Source organism: Dermochelys coriacea, chromosome 3 (genome assembly GCF_009764565.3).
Source record: "Dermochelys coriacea isolate rDerCor1 chromosome 3, rDerCor1.pri.v4, whole genome shotgun sequence".
NCBI classification, from domain to species: domain Eukaryota; kingdom Metazoa; phylum Chordata; order Testudines; family Dermochelyidae; genus Dermochelys; species Dermochelys coriacea.
In genome coordinates, this window is record NC_050070.1 from 44,882,722 (window position 1) to 44,906,459 (window position 23,738).

General features: G+C 41.0%; 1 pseudogene; it reads right to left on the minus strand.

Annotated features, from left to right (window-relative positions):
- Positions 1-12,780: 12,780 nt before the first annotated feature.
- Positions 12,781-13,620, minus strand: LOC119853669 (annotated as a pseudogene).
- Positions 13,621-23,738: the final 10,118 nt, after the last annotated feature.

Sequence of the window (23,738 nt, forward strand, 5' to 3'; positions counted from 1 at the left end):
GTCCCAGAGGTTTGCATATTCCTACACAAAAGAAGGAAATGCCATGATTAAATGGTATAAGCCAAACAGGGATCCTTCCAAAAACCATGAAAATCCAGTCCAAGTAAAGCTAATTGAAAAAGCAAACTTGGCAGGTAAACGTCATGTGGGAATTAGGATGGCTGAGAGGGGATTCAATGAAAAAAATATGCAGAGAAATAAAAACAAGAAAGAAATTATTTGAGTATATCAGAAGCAGGTAGCCTGAGAAAATTAGTGGATCTGCTGGACCACGAAGGGGTGAAAGAAACAAGTGAAGAAGATAAAATTACCTTAAAATAGTTAAATGACTTCTTTGCATCAGTTTTTCTGCACAGATGATTTTGAAGAGTTTTCTACCACAGAACTACAATACCATTTTCAGGTATGAAAGACAAGGCAATGTTGAAGATTCATGCATTAAAAGAGAAGGTGCTGGAATAAAATCGATAAGTTAAATAGCACCATGCCCAGATGACAGATACCCAAAAGTTCTGAAGGGACTTTAGAATGAAGTGGCTAATCTGCTAACAAAAATATGCAATTTCTCATTAAAATCTAACCCTAAAAAAGCAGAGAAATGTCAAGTTAATGCATTAATCATACCCTGTTGCCCACACAGCTTGTTTCCACAGACAGTGACAGACTCTGTATCTCCAGAATTTCCTTCTGCCTCCAGTAGATAAGGAAACACACTATACAGTCATCTCCCTCACAGTACCATTCAAAACCTTAGCTACAATCTCAGCAAAATTTGCAAATATTCAGCACTGACAGGATAGTTGAGGCATGTGCAATGTGTTTTGTGGATAAAGGACTGAATGAGATCAGAGTTACATTTGTGTATTGCAGTGCTAGGCATGTGCTATTTGAGATCTCTGGAGGACAAAAGCCCATCCTGGGTATTTGTATAACTAAGTCTACTGGCTGGGGTGCTCTGGCTCCTTTGTAGTGCAGAGATTGGATGCTGCTGACTGTCCTTTTTGCATAGGGAGCTTACTCTCCATGCACAGATTTATGGGGCACAGTGTGGCCTGGTATATTTGGCTAATGTTTATCTATGCCTACTGCAAACTACATAAATTGTGACAGGTTGCAGAGTAGCAGCCGTGTTAGTCTGTATTCGCAAAAAGAAAAGGAGTACTTGTGGCACCTTAGAGACTAACAAATTCATTAGAGCATAAGCTTTCGTGAGCTACAGCTCACTTCATCGGATGCATTTGGTGGAAAAAACAGACTCTGTTTTTTCCACCAAATGCATCCGATGAAGTGAGCTGTAGCTCACGAAAGCTTATGCTCTAATAAATTTGTTAGTCTCTAAGGTGCCACAAGTACTCCTTTTCTTTTCACATAAATTGTGCCACACATTGGAGAGATGTGCCATGTAAATGTATAACAAATATTTGCAATATAGTTAGACATATTTTTACCTTTTAAAACTGATCTATGAAAGTATTTTTCATTTTTTGATCCTTTTGTACATATTAGCTGAGATAATTTAGGGTATACTTACAGTTTGCCTTAATACCAATGATTTAAATGGAAAAAAATCTCCTCACAAATTGAGTTAATTTTAAAAGTTGACTGACACTGTCAACAGCAAGACAATTGTAGATGACTCAGACATATAGGACTCTGTCCCCACTCTGTGAAATCTCAGATGTAAAATTTCCATGAGGAGCAGATAAAGAATCAGGATCCAGAATAAAATCTTAGATATATTTTTGTGGATTTTTTTATACTGGATTTACACTTGTGAAAGTGAGACCAGAATTTGGCCCAGTAGCTCTGAAAGAAGTGTGAACTGCCTCATTCATGGCATTGGTATGCTCACCATGAAACCTAAGTGTCATATTAAATGTAAAAAAGTGTGTAGATCATTTTAGTCGAGACATAAAGCTAGTGTATATCCATGTAGTTGGATATTCTAGAAGGCAGAAATTAAAAAAAAAAAAGACACCTAGTCCATTGCCCAGCCAGTGCAAGGCCAGTACAGTATATTCTTCATTCGGTGCATTGTTAAGTTGAAATATAAGTGACTCCAGTGATGGGATTTCTACCACTTTGCTAGAGAGACACTAATCCATACCAACTTCTTCCTTTTCATATTTTCATCCATCATTGCTGATGGTACCAGAGGGCTCAAAATGAGCCATCACTGTGTGTGAAAGAGGTGCAGCACTCTCCAGTGAAAAGGAAAGGGGCCAAAAAAGGACCCACCAGTGGGTTGGAGATGTGGCAAGTTGAACTTGAGCAGAATTCCACTGCTTTTCTTCCCCAACTTTGACCTCCGGTGAAAGTATTCCCAATACACTATACCCTTCTGTTTTATATATTGACTTTGTATTTTCAGACTGCTTATTCAGACAGAATAAATACTTTGGTAGATGAATCACTCCCAACCTACACTGTAGATTTTCAAAAGCAGTTTGAGAAAATTACAACTACTGCCTTTATTGTAAATGTCCTATTCAGTTACATTTAGTTAGCTAAGTAAATAAATAAAACACTGATAAAACAACTGAAAGTGACAGATATTTTTTCTAGATACGAAACTGTTAATCTTGTAATTAAAGGTTGACACTTGAAATTCTATTATGCCTTTGCTTACAGTATAATATTTCCACAATAGCTTTGGGACTGGAATACAGAAAGGTAAGAACCATCTTGATCATTTTCTCTCTAGCCAGAGAGATTCAGCCTGGGAATAGTGTGCCCTCAAGCATTCATCACAAGTAATTACCCTGCAGAGGGAGCACAGCCAGATAAAAGTTAGAACATTACTATTATTAGTTTTTGGGATTAAATAATAAAAGAGTAAAGCTATCCCACATGAAATGATGAATGCACACTAAAAAAACCCCACCTGCTCTAGGGCACAGTTTTGGGCCCTTTGTATCTAGAACATATAGCAAAAATATTTTTCCCATTGTGAGTTTTTATTTTTTTTTTAAGCAAATTAAATCCTCTGACAAATTTAAACTCTGCTGTGAGATTAATTAATTCGACACATGTTCAGAGTAGGTCAAAACTGTACACGGCAATATAGCATGTGCGTCTAGAACTGGTTACCATTATGTAGTAGTGGAAATAGGTAAGGGACTGATCCTTTCCCCACTGTCAGATTGTTAGGCTTGGCAGAGTGACACTCTCTCTCACTATGATGGATCATATCGGTTTATTTTTAAGCATTTTTATTTATCAATTTAAATTTTCACAGCTGTACAAAAGTATGGGTTAAGCATTTTATCAATTTTGAATTTTCACAGTTGCAGGAAATGGGGGGGGTCACATATGGGGTGTCAGACAATTAATGACACTAAGCACAGACATTCAAAAACAGTTAAAGCTGTATAACTGATAAAAGTAAACTGTCACCCTCACTTGTTAAAATATACACCATCAATATCCTTAATCAAATTCTAATAACTTCTCATGCAGCATTCTTCTTACTTTGTCTATCTATGGAAATTTTTGTGCGTTTGTGTGTAAGGTGAAATCAACATTTATAATAAATCTAATCCTTGCAAGCCTATACATAATCCTATTTCACTCACCTATCCAACTTTCCCACTCACTCAAAGTTAACTTTGCACATTAAAATTTGCAAAAATATGTAGCAAGCTCTTCATTATTGCTAATAAATTAAGTTCTACTTTCTATTCAAGAGATCCTTTTCAACAATCTCCTTTAAAATGTTTGTTAACTTTTAGATATATTTTTGCAAATGTGTGGAAGAAAAGTGAAATCTGGATAGGCAATGAGTAAGGAGAAAGTGAGAAATATGGCTATGAGGAAATAGTTTTATACCTTAATTGTACATTTCCAGCCATTCTAATGTGGGTTATTTTCTTAATCTGTAGAATTTATGTAATTAAAACTGTAATATTGTTTTGAGTGTTAGCTGGACTCCATTGAAACACGCTTTCAACCTTAACTTTAAAATAAATAAATATATATATATATATATATATATATATATATATATATTTATTAAAAAAGGGTCTGTGTGGCAAATGGTAACAAAAATTAAAACCTATCCCTCCACCAAAAAAAAAAAAAGAAAAGAAAAAAAGGATGAACAATAGTGCCATATTTGGTTTATTATGATTCATACAGTCATATTATACACAATCCACAAAGCTACTACTAGATATTTATGAAAACACCTGTGAAACCCAAGTGTTCCAAATATTGAAACAAAATGTTAATTTATCAAAAAAATTCATAATGGACATGCATTATGCATTACTGGCTATTGTGTTTGAGGATATTTCAGTCATCTAATTAGGAAGCAGAAACAACACCATGTGACTAAGCAATCATTCCACACATTGGGCTACATTTTCAAAAGCGCTCAGCACTCACAATTAGGGATCTCTGCTCCTATTTAGACACCTAAACGAAGTCTACACTGGATCCTGATTTCTTTAGAAAAACTGGCCCCAATTGTGGATGGTAGTAATAGGGAACACGCACCTCTCATGAGTGCCTAAACAAACATCCACAAAAATGATTGTTCTCTTCCTTTTGGCTTACTCTTCAGGCTGCTTTCTGGGCTTAGGTCTCAGCCCCTTCTGGTCTAACTTTAAGTCCTTCCCTACCCTGTTATAAAGCACTGACTCCCAGGCTGCTTTCCTTGGAGTCCCTCTTGCAGTCCATCACTTGTTGAAGTTTCCTGCTCTTTACTCCTATTCCTGGGCCGTGCAGAACTCTTCTTTGCTCCTTTAGCTAAGTTCTTCCCCCAGAGACTCTTTATTTTCACAGGTTCTTACTGCCCCAGCTCTCCTCTCAGGTCATCTCTCAAGTTAAGTCCCCTTCTGGGGTTCATGCCACTTTGCTTATGCCCAGTGGGAGAACCCAGGCCTGCCCACTACTCTGGGTCCCAACCCAAACACCCTATAAACAGCATCGACATACGACTGACAGTTTGCTGTTGCTATTCCCTGGGCCTTTTCCCACATAGTCACTTTCCTTTCACCCATTATATTAGGGCTGAAGTTCTCAGAGGCTCTTCCTTCTCGCTAAATGCAAAAATATCACCAGAACCCACCTTCTGGTTCTCTCCCAAGCTCCTGTGACCAGCAAGAAAGAACATTCCTTACTCCTCTGGTGCAAGGTAGAAAGTGACCTTCTCAGGCCCTGCAGCTCCTTTTATCTGAGCATGCTGGGCTCTGATTGGCTGCTTCCCTGCATCCTCTCTAGGCAGGCCCGGAAGACCCATCTTCACTGCTCCTTTCCTGGGGCATGAAGTGGTAGGACCACAGAGCCTCTAGCAAAGGGCCTGGTACACCCCATCATAGTGATGCACTCTTTTGAAAATCTAGCCAACAGCAAATTATTAAAACAACCAGCTGATAAACAACCCATAGGCTGAACATAACTGATCCAAACAATTTGATTAATACTTACAGCAAACAGTTTGCAAACTATTTACTAATCAAAAAAGGGACAAAATTCATACCAAATTCTATTCATGGTGAATAGTTATAAACCTGATTGAAATTGAATTAAGTGTCCACACAGGGATTTTACTAAATCATTTTAAAAATACACTTTCAGTAAAAGCAGTGCAGCTTTGTGTGTAGACCAGGCCTGAGGTGACCAAAACTGTATTCCCTAATGCAACACACACAGGGATGTACATCTTAAGCACAAACAAATGAAGCAGCAACTTGCGGTTCCACTCTAATGAGCCCCATATTTCAGAAGGATTCCATGTAAGGTCTCAGACTCACAGGCCAGCTTGGTCTTTCTCTACCAAAATGAGAGCTGACAGGAAAGACGATTGATAAGTTTGATCCCCTACTCATAGTAGTTTGTCCCCTTGCTCCTGCCAGAGGCCCTACTATGGTAAGGCTACCCCAGAAGTGAACATAGTTCCTTTCTATATGGCCTTATCAATTTCCTGATCCAAAATTTCATTTGTTTTTTAAAGCTTTTCCTTCACATAACTTAAATATTTTGATTATAGTGAAAATTTAATAAGACTAAGAACAGGAGATAATAAGAGATAAGCAAAGAGATTTCATTTCAATCAGGGAAGGAAGATCTTAGCATTGATTGACAAAAGTTGGATGCCATATTATTATAGGTAGGATTAATTCATCAAAAATATTAGAGACCCTGAAATTTCAATTGACCAGTCCCCAAAAGCCAGGAATATTAATAAATGTAGATATGAAAAGAGCATGAGCTAAAGTACAAATTATTTCTGACATTCACAAAAAGTATTCATAACATTCATAATACTTAGGCAGCAAAGGAGACTTGGAATTCCATGGTGTATTAATGAAAAAAAAAAACCTGTGCCCTCAAAGAATATCTTGTTAAAATGATTTTTCATTTTAACCATGTTGTTTACTCCTCAGGCTTTATTATATTTTTCATTTTTGTAGCCTTTATATGCAGTTACATATTTATAATTCAAATTTGGTAATCAAATAGGGAGAAAAAAAATTACAGATAAATTGAAAATGGACCAAGACCAGGAGATGGTTTGCCATATTTCTATGTCAACTAGCCTGGAAAAAAAATGAGACAGTGGAAATGTTATACAGGCTATTTTAATAACTTTCAGTGGTGTTATAATCACTTACACTCTAAATAGTAATGCTGTCTGTTTTTCTAGTGTTATTGGAGCATCACGCTATCCTGCTTGGTTTTCTGCTACAGATTTACAGAAACAGCATATATACCCACCCCCAGAGTAACCCACATTAAAGCATCACAGTATATTATCAGAGCATCAGAGTGTGAAACCTGCATACAGCTATCTGTGCAAAGCTGGTTGACATTTTTAGTGACATTTCACTAAAAAGCTTCAAAAAGTTTTGCTGTTTCATTTAGGGCAATTTCACAAGCCTAAATTACATTTTCCTACTAAATTTTAAGGCTGTATAGTTGGGGAAAGGATGTGAAGACTCTGAGCCCATGACAAGCGTAGCAACTCAGGGCCTTGTCTGCTCCCTCTTCCTGTCTGGGAAAAAGTATTAATTCCAGCAGTTCCTTCTGCCCTGCTCTTCTCTTCCCAAAAAACTACTGAGCAGCTAAATTAAGAACATAAGAATGGCCATACTGGGTCTGACCAATGGTCTATCTAGCCAAGAATCCTGTCTTCCAACAGTGTCCACTGCCAGATGCTGTAGAGAGAATGGACATAACAGGGCAATTATTGAGTGATCCATCCCCTGTTGTCCAGTCCCAGCATCTGGCAGTCAGAAGCTTAGAGACACCCAGATCATGCAATCCTGATCTTCTTGGCTAATAGCTAAGGCTATGATTTAGTCACGGGTACTTATAGTAAAAGTCATGGACAGATATGGGGCAATAAACAAACAAAAAAACCTGTGACCTGTCCATGACTTATACTAGTGATTAAATCTTGGATGGGGGCACTGAAGGGTGTGGGGAGTTGCTGCTGGGGGGGCCATCTGGGGAAGGGCCACCCCTGGGGGGGAACCTGGAGTGCCACTGCTGGAGGGGTACCCAGGGCCAGAGGCACCAACTGCCAGGGGCCGCAGACCGTGGCTGCTCTGGTCAGGGACTGCTGCCAGAGCCAGCAGACCACGGCTGCTCTGACCAGCTGGGAACTGCTGCTCAGGGTCACAGAATGCAGCTGCTCTTGCCAGGGACCACTGCCTGGGGCCACGGACCACAGCTGTTCCGGCCGCCTGCTACCAGCGCCAGCGGACCACGGCTGCTTTGGCTGCCCACTCAGGGATGCAGACCTCGGCTGCTCTGGCAGCCTGGGGACCACTGCCAGGGGCCACCAGAGTAGCAGCTAGTATGGTTGTCCCCGGAGCCACTGCAGCAACAGCTGGTGTGGCTGCCCAGGGGCCACCTGAGCAGCTGGCCCCAGAGCCAGCTGCTTGGGCAGCCCTGGGGTCAGCCACACTGGCCCCTGCAGAAGTCAAAGAGGATGCAGAAACTCACAGAATCCATGTCTTCTGCAACCTCCGTGACAGACATGGAGCCCTACTAATAGCCATTGATGTACCTCCTCCATGAACTTATCTAGTGCTTTTTTGAATCTTGTTATAATTTTGGCCTTTACAGCATCCCCTGGCAATGAGTTCCACAGGCTGACTGCATTGTGTGAAGAAGTATTTCCTATTGTTAGTTTTAAACCTGCTGCCTATTAATTTAATTAGGTGACTCCTGGTTCTTACGTTATTTCCTTATTCACTTTCTATACAACAGGCATGATTTTACAGATCTCCATCATATCCTCCTTTAGCCATATCTTTTCCAAGCTGAACAATCCCAGTCTTTTCAATCTCTCCTCATGTGGAAGCTGTTCCATAACCCCAATCATTTTTGTTACCCTTCTCTGTACCTTTTCCATTTCTAATATATCTTCCCTCAGAGTGTGCTCTCTGCTCCTTGGGAAGGGAGGGTCTCAGGAGAACTGAGATCTAATTGCCAGAGGGTTTTCCACTTCTGGATACATCTCCATAGTTCCTTCCCATGCATTTAAAAGTTGAGAGGCCTAATCTGAATTCTGCTGAAGAGGCCAACAGGAGTAAGCACACAGGTTAGGTAGAGGGGTTATGGGAACTAACCAGTATGGTGGCATAGCTCTTGCTCTTGGGCCCACTCACACTCACTGCTGAAAAGACACTTATAAAAAGTCAAGGAAGTAGAAAAAATGTATACACTTTTCTTGCAGCATTAACTAATCATACAAAGGTCATCTGCCTCCTGAAGATTCATGGCCCACAGTAGTCAAGAAGTTCTTCAACTGCCTTGCCACAGATTGCAGAATCTTTATCTTACACTTAATGCATGACATTGGTCTTTCTCCAGCAGTTCCCCTGAGGTAACTAAGCTGGTGCAAAGAGGCAACAGAATCCCACGGAACGCCCCTGGTGCAGGTGGCCTTCTGGCAGCCAAAGAACAGTTCCAGGCCTCCTTCAATTTCCCCTCCTACACCTAAGGAAACTGAAGTACACTGAGGCACGGAAACTTGTGACGGAGGGTGCCAGGAATCAAGGAGGGAGTAGGGATGAGCATGGCATCCCTATACTCCAGCAACATCCATAAATGCCATGTCAGCTAGATCACAAGTTAGGAGAGTGCTGGGAACTGAACCAATTACACAAGCAAAGATACTGTGGTAGCAGTTGAACTGAGGTGTACGTGACCTTGGATAAAGTGGTAGAGGTGATTGGAGACAGGGATAATGAGGAAGTAGAAGAGCTGCTGGCAGCAAACAGACCCTGTTTCCTCTAAATAAAGAATTATAAAGATTCTGCAATCTCTGGCAAGACAGTTGAAAAAACTCTTGGCTGATGTGGGTCATGAACCTTCTGGAGGCACATGACCATTGTATAATGAGTTAATGCTGCAAGAAAAGTGTATAAATTTTTTCTACTTCCTTGGCTTCTTATAAGTGTCTTTTCAGCAGCGAATGTGAGTAGATCCAAGAGCAAAACTTGGGAGGCTGGCACAAGTTCCTCTACTTCCATCCCTGCACCAAGCGATACACCTGCAAGGATAGATTTAGCCTACATGATAGATTTGACTAGTTATTACTTCTTCTAGTCCATTCCTCTGCACTCACGGCAGGACGACCTACTGAGGTCCCTTCCAGTCCTACACTTCTGTGATTCTATCTTAGAGGAAACAGGCTCCATTTGCTGCCAGCAGCTGCTCTTCTACTTCCTCATTATCCCGGTCTCCATTCACCGTTACCATTTTATCTAGGGATACCTACACCTCAGTTCAACTGTTATGATGACAATATCCCCACTTGTCATGGGACAATGATTTTTGTAATGAATCCAAGAAATAGATGCTTTCTACCACCAAGTAAGGGCGATTATTAGTAATAAGGAAAATATTACTCTGAAAGCATCTCTATATCTGTCCTGCTGCTCCACTGTAGAGCAGATAAACACCTGTCAAGGATGGTCTAGATCAGTGGTTCCCAAACTTGTTCTGCTGCTTGTGCAGGGAAAGCCCCTGGCGGGCCAGGCCAGTTTGTTTACCTGCCGCGTCCGCAGGTTTGGCCGATTGCGGCTCCCAATGGCCGCGGTTCACTGCTCCAGGCCAATGGGAGCTGCTGAAAGCGGCGCAGGCCAAGGGACATACTGGCCACTGCTTCCAGCGGCTCCCATTGGCCTGTAGCAGCAAACAGTGGCCACTTGGAGCCGAGATCAGCCAAACCTGCGGACTTGGCAGGTAAACAAACCGGCTCGGCCCGCCAGGGGCTTTCCCTGCACAAGCGGCAGAACAAGTTTGGGAACCACTGGTCTAGATAATACTTAGTCCTGCCACAAGTGCAGGGGACAGGACCAGATGACCTCTCAAGGTCCCTTCCAGTTTTACAATTCTATGATTCTGCCTAGAACCTTTGCCAACTCCATGCTGTGTGGCTTATTGCTACAAACTTAAAGAAACAGCATGTATACCCTCAGAGTAAGCCATATTGCTCTTAAAACTCCTGTATTATAAATACAATTATTATGTGTATTATGGTATCACATGGAAGCCCCATTAATGAACAAAGTCCCCATTGTGTTCAGCTTTGTACAAACACTTAAAGAGATAGGTCAAGGAGCTTAAATCCAAGTATAATAGGAGAGTTTACAGATGATGAGTCAAATAGACCAGGGGAGCACAATGAATCAATGAGAAAATATTGGCCAGCATGATCTCCAGTGCCTGATAGAAGAACTATGGGATTTGACTTAAATCTTGTGGTGAGGAAAAGGAAGAAAATGGAGGCAGAAAAGATGATTCATTAACACAACCTAGTTTAGTAAACACTGCAGTGAGTAAACTGTCAGTATACTTTGGAAAGGTGGAGAATCCTAATAGAGACAAATGTTGCTGGTGGCTGCAATGATGCACAAAGAATTGCTCCAGCATTTCAGACTTCCTAACACTGAATCATAACAAAACCAAAAAGGGATTCACCTAATTTAACGACTGCAGATAAAGGCTCTCTGATCTTAAAACAGCATTTTTATCTATGTGGGATATTTTTCTTGATTCCACAGACTGTTAGAATCACCACCCACCTGAACAACAGAAACTATCTAGTTGATGAGAGGTAGCAAGCATTGCACAGTTATATTCTATTCTTTGCATACCACAACAAATAAAGTGTTTATTCTCTCTGAAGAGCAGACAAGGTTGAAAACAAAGTCCAAATCTTACAAGGAGCTCTATTCACTTCAGTAGGGTTTCACACAGACTGAGGGTTGAGAGAATACTAATTTCCCAATTGTCTATAGGTGTCACTAATAACATATTTCTTGGGGTATTTAAGTAAATTCATTGAGCCCCCCTTCACATGTCTCTTAACCCAAGCAGTGGGACAAGGAGCAATAGAGACATGAGGGAGAGATGAGGAGCCCACATCTTCCATCAAGAGAGCCCTTCACGGATCCAGGGAGAAGTGGCAGGCTTCAGGTGAGGATATAAACACGAAGAAGGCATTTCTTGCACCATACTGACCTGGCTCCTAGTCTTGGGGGGAAATTCAGAGTTTGAGAGCGCTGAAAATACTGCTGAGGAGTCCATCTGAGGTGTGCCCAAAAGGAGAGGCAATTCTAAGAACGTCTGGTAGTGGTGTTCTCTGACCTGCCCATTTTTCCTTGCTGAAAAAGCCATTAAAAACCTTAAAAAAACATGGAAAGAGAAATACCCTTGCAGACCTTTCTATAAAATGGATTTTGTATTAAAAAATAATAATTCAAGACACACTCTTTAAAAAGGAGCTCTCTCGGGGACTCATCTTTTTTTAAAAATTAGTCAAGCAAGCCAATTTCAAAAGTTTAAAGTGACAGTCTCCCTTTAACAATAATGTAATCTGTATAATGAACTGAAACAGTACATAAAGTTAATACTGTTCCACTGGGCACAGTGTAGAAATCACATGCCAATTAAAATCTTTCAGTGTGTTCCTCTTATACCAAAGTATTAGAGCAGCCTACACAGCCCACTAGGGTCTCAAGTGCAAAAATAGCTCTCCTGAAATAACTATCATGCTTTTATGTGTCTTATTGGACTAGTGAATTTCCCAGTGGATAAGTTACTGTTGTTTTATATGTTAACACACTCGCTGTAGAGTGAGAGTATTGAACCCGAATACATTAGTACTTTGGTAGCTTGCTTGTTGACTACGAATGGCATTTAAGCAACAGCAGTGCTGCTTTATAGTGGATAGACTTTTGGTTTCAGAATTCTGGCAAGTTGTTGGAATAACCCCATGCTTCGTTCCCAGTACATAAATCTCAACATGGGTGGTATATGTTCTCAGCCAAATTAATGGGAAGGGAGGGGGCCTCAGAGCTGTATTAATGAAATTAATTTGGCAAGATATTTATATTATTGTATTTTCTAATGCTAGATTTTTTTCACTGCTCTGCAGGAGCTAGTAATCAGAACAGAAAGTGATTCCAAAATAGGTTTCAGAGTAGCAGCCGTGTTAGTCTGTATTCGCAAAAAAGAAAAGGAGTACTTGTTACACCTTAGAGACTAAAATTTATTTGAGCATAAGCTTTCGTGAGCTACAGCTCACTTCATCGGATGCATTCGGTGGAAAATACAATGGGGAGATTTATATACACACACACACAGAGAACATGAAACAGTGTGTTTTATCATACACACTGTAAAGAAAGTGATCACTTAAGATGAGAAGAAAGCTGTAACACATTATGCTTCCATAGTGCGAGAGCAATCACGTATGTCAAAGTAGTCTGCACTTGCCACAGCAGATCCAGCAGAAATAAGACGGCATGTTCATCATAGTTGTTAGCTGTAGTTTAGTTACCTTAGGAGGGTTACCAAAAAAGCATTCCTTAATTGTAATATGTATGCAGCTCTACTGATCCCCAAGCACAGCATATTGGTTGTCTAACTGAAGTTTAAGTGCCTGTTTTTTTGAGACCTCATCCCTACCTCTATTTTTGTGTTTTACTACTTCAAAGCTCTTCTCCATTTCTTTATCCTTTCGGCTATCTACATGCTTGGCAGTGGATTGCAATGATGGAAACTGTGTATCACTATAGATCTCTGGTGGGCCTTGTGGTGCTTTCTGTGCTTTCTGTGTCCTGGTCTCCCTAGCACCAGGCGGTCGACATACACCACTGGATTGCACTGGTTCCAGGGTTTCTGTAACAATAGTTTCAGCAACAGGTGCTTGCACAGAAGCTGTCTTGTTCCAAGGACCAGATGCTCTCTCTAAACCACCACCAGCCTCCTCCCAGTTTCACCTGGTTCTTCTCTTTTCACCTTCATCATCTTCTTTTTCACTTATTTGCATGGAATGAACTCTGAGCCCACTGTAGTCAATCTCTTCTTTTTGCTCAAATTCCTTCCATTCATCCTCTTCCTTAACCATTGCCCTGGTGGAGGAGACGGTGCTGGCGGCAGCCCCGGAGCCCCCCTCATCAGACCGGGCTCCCCCCAGCGCGCTGGAGGCGGAGGAGGCTGCGGAGGTGGCGGCAGTGGCAGCAGCTCCCCGGCTCCCTTTCTCCCGCCGCTTCTTCTTGCCCCTCTTGGCGAAGAAGTCATCTAGGCTCCTCTCCTCGGTCTCAGCCATGGCGGCGGCGGCGCCTGCTCCGGTTTGAGCTGACTGCGGCGGAGCGAGCGTTTCTCTGCCTCACGTGCTGAGGGGGAGCTGCCAGAACCCCGAGTGGGTGCGGGGAGGCAGCTGAAAGAAAGAACGAACAGGTGTGGGGTTGTGTCAATTGGTACCACCTGGCGGGGCGTCTCTCCTCGGCAGAAGGCAGTTGGTACCATCCAATGGCTCATCTTAAGTGATCACTCTCCTTACAGGTTTCAGAGTAGCAGCCGTGTTAGTCTGTATTCGCAAAAAGAAAAGGAGTACTTGTGGCACCTTAGAGACTAACAAATTTATTTGAGCATAAGCTTTCGTGAGCTATAGCTCACTTCATCGGATGCATTTGGTGGAAAAAACAGAGGAGAGATTGATATACACACACAGAGAACATGAAACAATGGGTTTATCATACACACTGTAAGGAGAGTGATCACTTAAGATAAGCCATCACCAGCAGCGGGGGGTGGGGGAGGGAGGAAAACCTTTCATGGTGACAAGCAAGGTAGGCTATTTGTTAACTGCTGGAAATAGCCGACCTTGCTTGTCACCATGAAAGGTTTTCCTCCTTCCCCCCCCCCCCCCGCTGCTGGTGATGGCTTATCTTAAGTGATCACTCTCCTTACAGTGTGTATGATAAACCCATCGTTTCATGTTCTCTGTGTGTGTATATCAATCTCTCCTGTTTTTTCCACCGAATGCATCCAATGAAGTGAGCTGTAGCTCACAAAAGCTTATGCTCAAATAATCTTGTTAGTCTCTAAGGTGCTACAGTACTCCTTTTATTGATTCCGAAATGTAAATTAGGATGTCTGATGCAAGGATCTGGTGCAAATAAAAAGTTTTGTATTAAAAACATTTTTCCAGTTCACTGGTAGCAATCTAACCTTTGGGGTAAAAAAAAAAAACATTTTTCAAATCCTGGTCTTATTCGAGCATTGCTTTAAGGATTCAATACATGTTCACATACATACCATATATATCTTTGTTTAGAGGTTGGTAGTTTCTATTAAATTTAATTACTTCTCCCTATGATTTTAATGACAGGTGGCTTCCAAACAAAGGCTGTTTTTACTAACTGTAATGTTTCTGTGACATATTAAAGGTACATGGCAACAATGTAGTACAGAATGAAGGGTTTCTGCTAAATGATAGGTGTGCAACTATTGTCAAGGTGCTTCAGCACTGTTACATCTTTTATCCTAATGAAGCACATTTTCAGAATTTGCAAACAATTAGGTCCCAATCCTTCAATCACTGCACATTGAAAACTTGACATTAAATTTATTTTAATTAGAGTTATGAGAGTGCAGCTGCTATGGGATCAAGCTTTTACATGGTTTTGTTCACACTTCTTACAATCTCTTCCAAATTTACTTCACTATTTACTTCAGTAATTAATTAAGACTAAGGTGTTAAAATGAGAATAAAATATTAATTAAGATAAGAGTTCAGAATAATTTTTGTTTGGAAAACTAAGTTAATGATTAAACAGCATTGTGGATATAGAACCTTCCATATTGTAATGTGTCTGCCCAGTAAATATTTATTATTATTCTATTATTTAATATGTGATTATAATGCCATTGATATGTATGGCACTATCCAAAAAGAACTGCACTAATGCCCAGTTTTGCACTGAGATCCCAATAGGTGGATCCCTTTGCCCATGTAGAGTTCCACTGAACTCAGTGGAGTTCCAAATAGGTGCAGGAGTTTGCCTCCACAGAACTGATTGTAGAATTGGGATCATAGTCCCTTCCTTGAGGATAGACATGACACTACATGATGCAGGAAGGAAATATGATTCCAGTTCTGTATGGTGCTGAAGTACATAAATGATTTGGATAATGGCATAGACACTACACTTAAAAAGTTTGCGTACAATACCAGGCCGGGAAGAGTTTGGAGCACTTTGGAGGACAGAATTAGAATTCAAAATGATCTTAAACAGGAGAAATGATCTGAAAAAAACAGGATGAAATTCAGTATGGACAAATGCAAAGTACTACACTTGGGAAGAAATAATCAATTGCACAAATACAAAGTAGGAAGCAACTGCCTAGGATGGAGTACTGCAGAAAAGGATCTGGGTGTTATAGTGGATCACAAACTAAATATGGGTCAACAATGTAATACTGTTGCAAAAACAGCGAACATCATTGTGGGATGTATTAGCAGGAACGTTGTGAGCAAGACACAAGAAGTAATTCTTCCTCTCTATTCAGCACCGATAAGACCTCGCCTGGAGTATCCAGTTCTAGGCACCACACTTTGGGAAAGGTATGGAGAAATTGGAGAAAGTCCAGAGACAAAAAATATTCAAGGTCTAGAAAACATGACCTACAAAGAATGATTGAAAAACCTGGATTTGTTTAGTCTGGAGAAAATAAAACTGGGGGAGAGAGGGACATGATAACATTTGTGTATATATGTAAAAGTTATAAAGAGGAGGGTAATAAATTGTTCTCCTTAACTACAGAAGACAAGACAAGAAGTTATGGGCTTAAATTGCAGCAAGGGAGATTTAGGTTAGACATTAGGAAAAACTTCCTCTCAGGATAGTTAAGTACTGGAACAAATTACCAAGAGAGGTTGTGGAATCTCCGTCACTGGAGGTTTCAAAAAAACATGTTAGACAAATACCTGTCAGAGATGGGATAGACAATACATGTTTCTACATGTGTAACTAAAAATCACATGACTGGTCCCACTATTTTCACTGGGGCTATGCACTAATATTAATACTATTTATATTATAGTAGCACTCTTGGTGGGAGGTGATAGTGGTAGTGCCTCCCCAGTAAGTGTTAGCCTGGTGGTTGAGGCATTCACCTGGGATGTGGAATACCCTAATTCAAACCCCTTTTCCATATCAGACAAAGGGGGAGGGAATTGAACTCCAGTCTCTAACATCTCTGTTAAGAGCCCCAACCACTGGGCTAAAGCTTATAAGGGATGCACCAACACCATTCACCCCCTACCCCGACTCTCAAAAAAAAAAATTAGAAAAAATTATTTAGCAAATTTGTGTCAAATTTGAGAGTGGTTTTGGTACTCTGAAAAATGCATTTTTTGGCTTATTCACTAAAAAAAATTCACCAGCTCTAATTAGAACTCATCAGTCTTGCATTTAAAGTTATGCATATTCTTCAGTAGCTTGTTTAACTGGGATCTGTATTCATAGAATCATAGAATATTAGGGTTGGAAGAGACCTAGAACTAGAGGTCATCTAGTTCAATCCCCTGCTCAAAGCAGGACCAATATCAACTAAATCATCCCAGCCAAGGCTTTGTCAAGCTGGGCCTTAAAAACCTCTAAGGATGGAGATTCCACCACCTCCCTAGGTAACCCATTCCAGTGGTTCACTACCCTCCAAATAAAATAGTGTTTCCTAATTGCCAACCTAGACCTCCCCCACTGCAACTTGAGACCATTGCTTCTTGTTCTGTCATCTGCCACCACTGAGAACAGCCTAGCCCCATCCTCTTTGGAACCCCGCTTCAGATAGTTGAAGTCTGCTGTCAAATTGCCCCTCACTCTTCTCTTCTGCAGACTAAATAACCCCAGTTCCCCCAGCCTCTCCTCATAAGTATTAGGCAAAAAGGAGTAAGGGAGCTCTACATAATAGTATTTTATTAGATTACTTGATTTAGCTAAGTACATATCATGTTAATTCTCCCTTTTTTATATGTGCGTATGGATTTTTTTTAAACTCATTTCAGTTTGATTAAATTGGCATAAGAACGTTGTTTAATGGCTGGAGAGAATGGGACAGGCATAACTAGCTAGACTAATTTTTCTATAAGACAGTGTTTTCCTCAGAAATAGCTTATACATGTGACTAATACTGTTGCAATAAAAAGGCTATTGAGATCAATTACTTATTGATTAGGAGAAATAAATTATAAATAGACTGTGCATGAAACAGGCATCTACTTACTTTTTGAGCTAAAAAATTGAACAAAAAGCATTTAGCCTTGCACCAAAAATGCTTCTGGGAACAGCCGATTATTATTCTATTCAATGTGATCTTGAAAGTTAGATATTTGCCCTGAATACATTATGAAACAGAAAGGAAGTCTTTCAACTGAAACAGTAATGCACTTCTATAACATAAGCATCAGCAATGAGCACATTGACATGGCATCAGTGAGTGCAATGCTGCATTTACTATAATGTCAAAATTGTGAGAAAAATAATTTAAAAGCCGGACAATTTTATTTTTCAGAATTAAAAAATGATCATCATTGAAAACTATTTCAGGTTTCCTTTAAGGCTCTTAGATAAGAAATCAGAGAAATGTCTAAACCAAAACCCTGGATTTAAACCCTTCCAGATATTGGGAGTCTGAAAATAAAACACCGCTTTAGTTCAGAATTTCATAAATGGACCCTATCTTTTTTAATAGGACAAACCCAAATTCTGGATCTGAATTTCATCTGAATTTTGCAGTTGGTGACAATCATTAGCTCCTGTATAAGATGACTGCAGCTATTGTACTCTGAGTTATGCAATCTAAAAATCAAAATTTACAAATTGCATAAAAGCAGTTACAACTCAAGGGTCCACTATTCAAATGCAGTTAAAGTACCCCCCTCTCCAAAAAAAATTCAAGTAATTGTTTCACACTTTATTTATTTTTCTCCTTCACTCAGAAAAGTCAATTTTACCTCATCTGATTTGGTAATCTCAAACGTGGGATTATCATAGCTGTATCCATAACTAGAGTAAGTTTTTGTTCTTTACAAATAAATTGCCCCTTCCAGGTCAATTCAGGGAAAGTAAGAGGCAAGAAAAAGGAAGTGACAATAATTTTGAATTACAGCTGTTTGAATAAAGTTTGCAGAGGACACAAAAATTGGGGGGAGTGGTAAAAAAATAAAGAGGACAAAGCAACCTGGATTGCTTGTAAATGGGTTTCAGGCAAACAATATGCATTTTAATTCAGCTAAATGTAAATGTATGCATCTAGGAACAAAGAATGTAGGCCAAACTTACTGGATGGGTGACCATCCCAGGAAGAAGTGACTCTGAAAAATGATTTGGGGGACATGATGGATAATCAGCTGAACATGAGCACCCAGTGTGATGCTGTAGCCTAGACCAGTGGTTCTCAAAGCCGGTCCACCACTTGTTCAGGAAAAGCCCCTGGTGGGCCGGACCAGTTTGTTTACCTGCCGCGTGTGCAGGTTTGGCCGATTATGGCTCCCACTGGCCTGCGGTTCGCCGCTCCAGGCCAATGGGAGCTGCTGGAAGCGGCGCAGGCTGACGGACGTGCAGGCCACCCTTTCCACAGCCCCCATTGGCCTGGAGCAGCGAACTGCGGCCAGTTTCCCTGAACAAGCGGCGGACGGCTTTGAGAACCACTGGCCTAGACAGCTAATGAGATCCTAGGATGCATAAATAGGGGAATCTTGAGTAGGAGTGCAGAGCTTATCAGACGTCTGTATTTCGCACTGGTGCGACCACACTGGGTCTAGTTCTGGTGCCCACAGTTGAAGGAGGATGGATAAATTGGAGAGGATTCCAAGAAGAGCCACAAGAATTCTTATGCTTTTTTCAAATATGCCTTATAATGATTGAGTTCCTTGAGTCTATCTATTTAGCCTAACAAAAGAGAAGGTTAAGGAGTGACTTGATTACAGTCTATAAGTATCTGCACAGGTATCAAATATGTAATAATGGGGGTCTTCAATCTACCAGAGAAAGATATAACATTTGTCACAGAATACTGGAAGCTAACAGGTGAAGGCAGCACTCTGATCATTTAATGACCAAATCAGTTCCCTAGGGAAGACTGATTGGTGATACACAAGCTAATTAGCTGATCCGCCTAGGAGGGCTGGTGAACCAATTAGCCCATCAGATGAGGGGTATAAGAAAGAGATGGTAAGTAAGAGAGAGAGATAGGACCAGGACTATTTAAGCCCAGTGTGTTCAGCAATCTCAGGGAAGGGAGACTTCTGTTCCTTTCTGTGCCTGTGAGAAAGCGCAAAAGGTAGAAAAGCACTGTAAATAATTCGCTGCACAAGACTGTATTGGTATTGGTGATGGGAAAGCAAATAAATCACAGGACATTGCCATTTACTGGACAGAGTTTGAGAGGTTTCTGGGCTACCAGAGGATGGGGATACCCAGTTACAATGATCCAATGGCTGGAAGTTGAAGCTAGTAAAATTCACTCTGGAAAAGGTGTAAATTTTTAACTGTGATAATAATTAATCACTGGAACAACTTACCAAGGGTCGTGATGGATTGATCTACTCTAGAAATTATTTTGGGGAGGTTCTATGGCCTGTAATATACTGGAGGTCAGAGTAGATGATCACAATGGTCCCTTCTGGTCTTGGAACCTAATAGTTTATGAATATTGGTCATTGGATAATTTATCCAAAAATTGTTATATTTTATAATACATTATTCAAACTTTCCCCCCTTATTATTTGCCCAGCTTTATTTTAAACCTCTCTTTTAATAACCAAGTGATCAGGATAGACTTCTCCTTGGGCTGCCATCTTGACGTGGCAAAGAAGCTTGCATATACTTAAGACCCTAAGAGCAATGCAGTCAGGAGTCCTGTACTGCTGGCAGGGTCACCCTTGGCGGTAAAGTCAAAAGCAAGGTACCAGACAAAGCGCAGTGCAACACAACCCAGTATAAGACCTCAACTGCAAAGCAGGCAGATGAAGTAGGATCACATCTCAATGGCTGTGAAGGCGTACGAAGGCTGCAGTGGAGGAGAAACTCCTGGTCATCTCGGACCTCCTTGCCACTGGAAACGGGTGCCTTTTCTACCAAGATCTGTGTGGCTACTGGTGCACAATGGCTCCCCCGCATTAAACTACTCATGTACAGGCTTCTTTCACCAGAAGAAATTTCTCCCCACCCCCACCTTTAAAAGTCCTGCAGTGATGGGTGAGTGGTGATGGGGACAGGTGAATTGATCACCTGGAGTCCCGGGTCAGAGACCAACACACAGGCAGTGACTGCAAGATGGTTGTCCTGTGCCCTTGGCCTGGGATAACAGGGTATTTTGGCTTTTTGACTGAGCAGGCCCTTTTTAGGAACCCCTCTTCTCACCCCATATGGGAAAAGGGCTAGAAAAGGTGCTCCCAACATAGGCTATCCCACCATACCTGACTGAATAACCACATCCAGAGGGATCACTCCCAGTGTGGTCAAAAAGCAAAAATATTTCTTACAACTTGGAATGTCCATACCCTACTAGAAAACTCAAAAGGTGAAAGACCCAAATGCAGAACAGCAATTGTCACCCAAGAACTCTCAAGATTCAACATAGACATTACTACTCTTGTCCCAGTGACACAAGATGTGCAGATGAAGGCCACTTGAGGGAAAAGGATGGCGGTTACATGTTCTTCTGGAAAGGAAAACCAGCAAGCAACAAGTGAATAAATGGTGTTGGCTTTACAACCAAGAACGTTCTAGTCAACCACCTGACTGAGCTCCTTTTTTATTTTATTCCTGAAACAAGACCTGCAATAATTTATAAATATAGGATACAAATTTGATTTGAAACTGCATGCATACAAACTTTAACAAGTCCTAAGCCTCTGAATCCATACAAGAAATGTCATCCTATTGTTGCCAACTCTTGTGATTTTTATTGTGAATCTCATAATATTAGGAGTTTTCTGAACCCCCAACTCCTGAAGTCATTCAATTATGAGTAAAGGAGAGGTGAGTTCAAGATGTACATCCCTGAACACTGGACAGAGAGCAAGGCGAATCAGATAACCATACCATGCCTCTCTGGGCCACAATAGAGTTACTAGTATAAGCTTGGATTATCTTTTATCTTCTTTACCACTTTCAATAAACAGAAGTGTTTAAGGAAATATATCAAGAAGGCCCCTTCTCAATGAATGGAGGAAAGCATCCACCAGAAAATGAAGGCCCAACTCTCCCCTTGAACAAAAATGTCTACACATCCTGTTGGCAATGGTAGTGAGAAGGTCCACCTCTGGAAAGCCCCAAGCCTAAAAAAATGTGATAGAGTCTGACATTCCCTTTCATATTCTTGGAAGAAGTGTCTGCTGAGGTTGTCAACCATGGTGTTTTGTATGCCTGTGAGGTAAGCCACTGAAATTAGAAAGCGATTGGCTATGTACCAGTTCTATAGCCTCGTTACTTCAGTACAAAGGGATCTCCTCCCCTCCCTCCTTGCTGGTTGATATAGAACATGCAGGCTACATTGTCTGTTGTGATTTTAATGGATGCGTCCTTGATTAATGGAAGGGGGTGTACGCAGGCATTCATGAGTGCCCTCAGCTCCAGGAAGTTGATGTGCAAGCAAGCTTCTTGTGGAGACCACCTACTCTGAATAGTGTGCGTCTCTAAGTGCTCTTCCCATTCTAGGAGAAAGGCATCTGTTGTTATGGTGATAGTCAGAGGACATTGAATGAATACAACTCCTGCACAGATGTTGTGAGGGTCCTTCCACCAACTGAGGGAGATGCGTACTTTTTGAGGGACTGACACTAGTCTGTCTTGATTGTGTTGGCTCAGAGCATAAACTGTTCTGAGCCACCTCCAGAAGCAGCAGAGACAATCTGCCATTTAGTGTCTCAAAAGATACAAACTGTCGTATTCCAGTAACTGAAGATAATTTCTTGTGGATGTCTGTGGGTTTATTTGAATCTTTGCCATAGATCTGATAGAATCATAAACCTGTCCCTGTGGAGATAAGTTCTGGCTGTTCCTCCATCTAAGGAGGCTCCTATGCATACTGTCTTTTGTATGGTGCCAAAGTGGATTTTCAAATGTTGAACTGGAGACCTAACCTGAGGAACAAAAATAATGCTGTCTTTTTGGATGAAAGAGCTTTGTTGAAAAATCAGCCTTTGATCAACCTATCACCAAGATAGGAAAGACTATTATCCCCAGTCAATGTAGGGGATAGGCAGCAACCACTCCCAACACCTTGGAGGCTACCTTTAGAGAAGAGGAAGGGCCAGAAAGAGAACCCCAATATTGGATGTGTTCTTGATCCACTATGAATCAAAGGAACCTCTTGTGAGACAAGTGAATTGCAATATGAAAATGTGCATCTTGAAGGTCAAGGGCTGAAAACCAATCCTCTTGATCCAATGATAGAATTATAGCTTCTAGAGTCATCAACGTTAACCTCTGTGCCTTAATAAAGTTGTTCAGGAATCTTAGATCTAGAAATGGTCTCCACCCCGCATTCTTTTTTAGGACCAGAAAATACCCTGTGCTGAGGTGGAACTGGTTCTATTATTCCTAACTGAAAGAGGAAGAGGATTTCCTGTCTCAGCAAGGGTTTGCGAGAGGGGTGTTTATAGAGGGATGGGGTAGGGGGTATATTGGGGTGCTAGATGTAAAATAGATGTAAAACAATTTTATAACCTTCAACACCCATTTAATCGGACACAATCCACTCCCATGCTGGCTGAAAATGAGAGAGATGGTCGCTGAAGACAGAGAGGCAGATAAACTGGTGTAGCTGAAGGATTGAAAAAAGGGCTGTTCCGGACCCTCAGCCAGTCAAAACTGACATTTTGATGCTGAGGATGGTTGAGTAGCCAAGACAGCTGTAATGGGTGGTCTGTTTCTTTGAAACCTAGGTCTCTTTCTACAAGGCTCAGCAGACCTGTGAAAATCTAAAAATTGGGTAGGGAGGGATCTACTAAATCTTCATTTGTTTGCAGATCCCACAAAATCTCAAGATGGCCCTGGAATCTTTCACTATGTGTAATGGTTGGTTGTCTAAGCAAAGAGCTTCAGTCCACCAATAGAGAGGTTCTCTACAGTATTCTGGATATCCCAGAGAAATCCAGAGAGTTGAACCCAAGATGCCCAATGCATCGTAATAGCATGGAAGATAAAGTGAGCTACCCTGTGAGCTGCATCTAAGGAGGTTTGTAATGATGTTCTAGCCAGTAGCTGACAATCGGTTATGATGGCCTGGAATGGTTCCTGATATTCTGTCAGAAGGTGTTCAATAAACAAGGTGAATTTTGAATAAATTATATGATCATACTTCACCATAAGGGCTTGATAATTTGTGAGCCTGAACTGTAGGTTCATAGACAAATAAGTCTTATAGCCAAAAAGGTCAAGGTGTTTATGATTCTTGTTGCAAGGGGTTGATTTAGC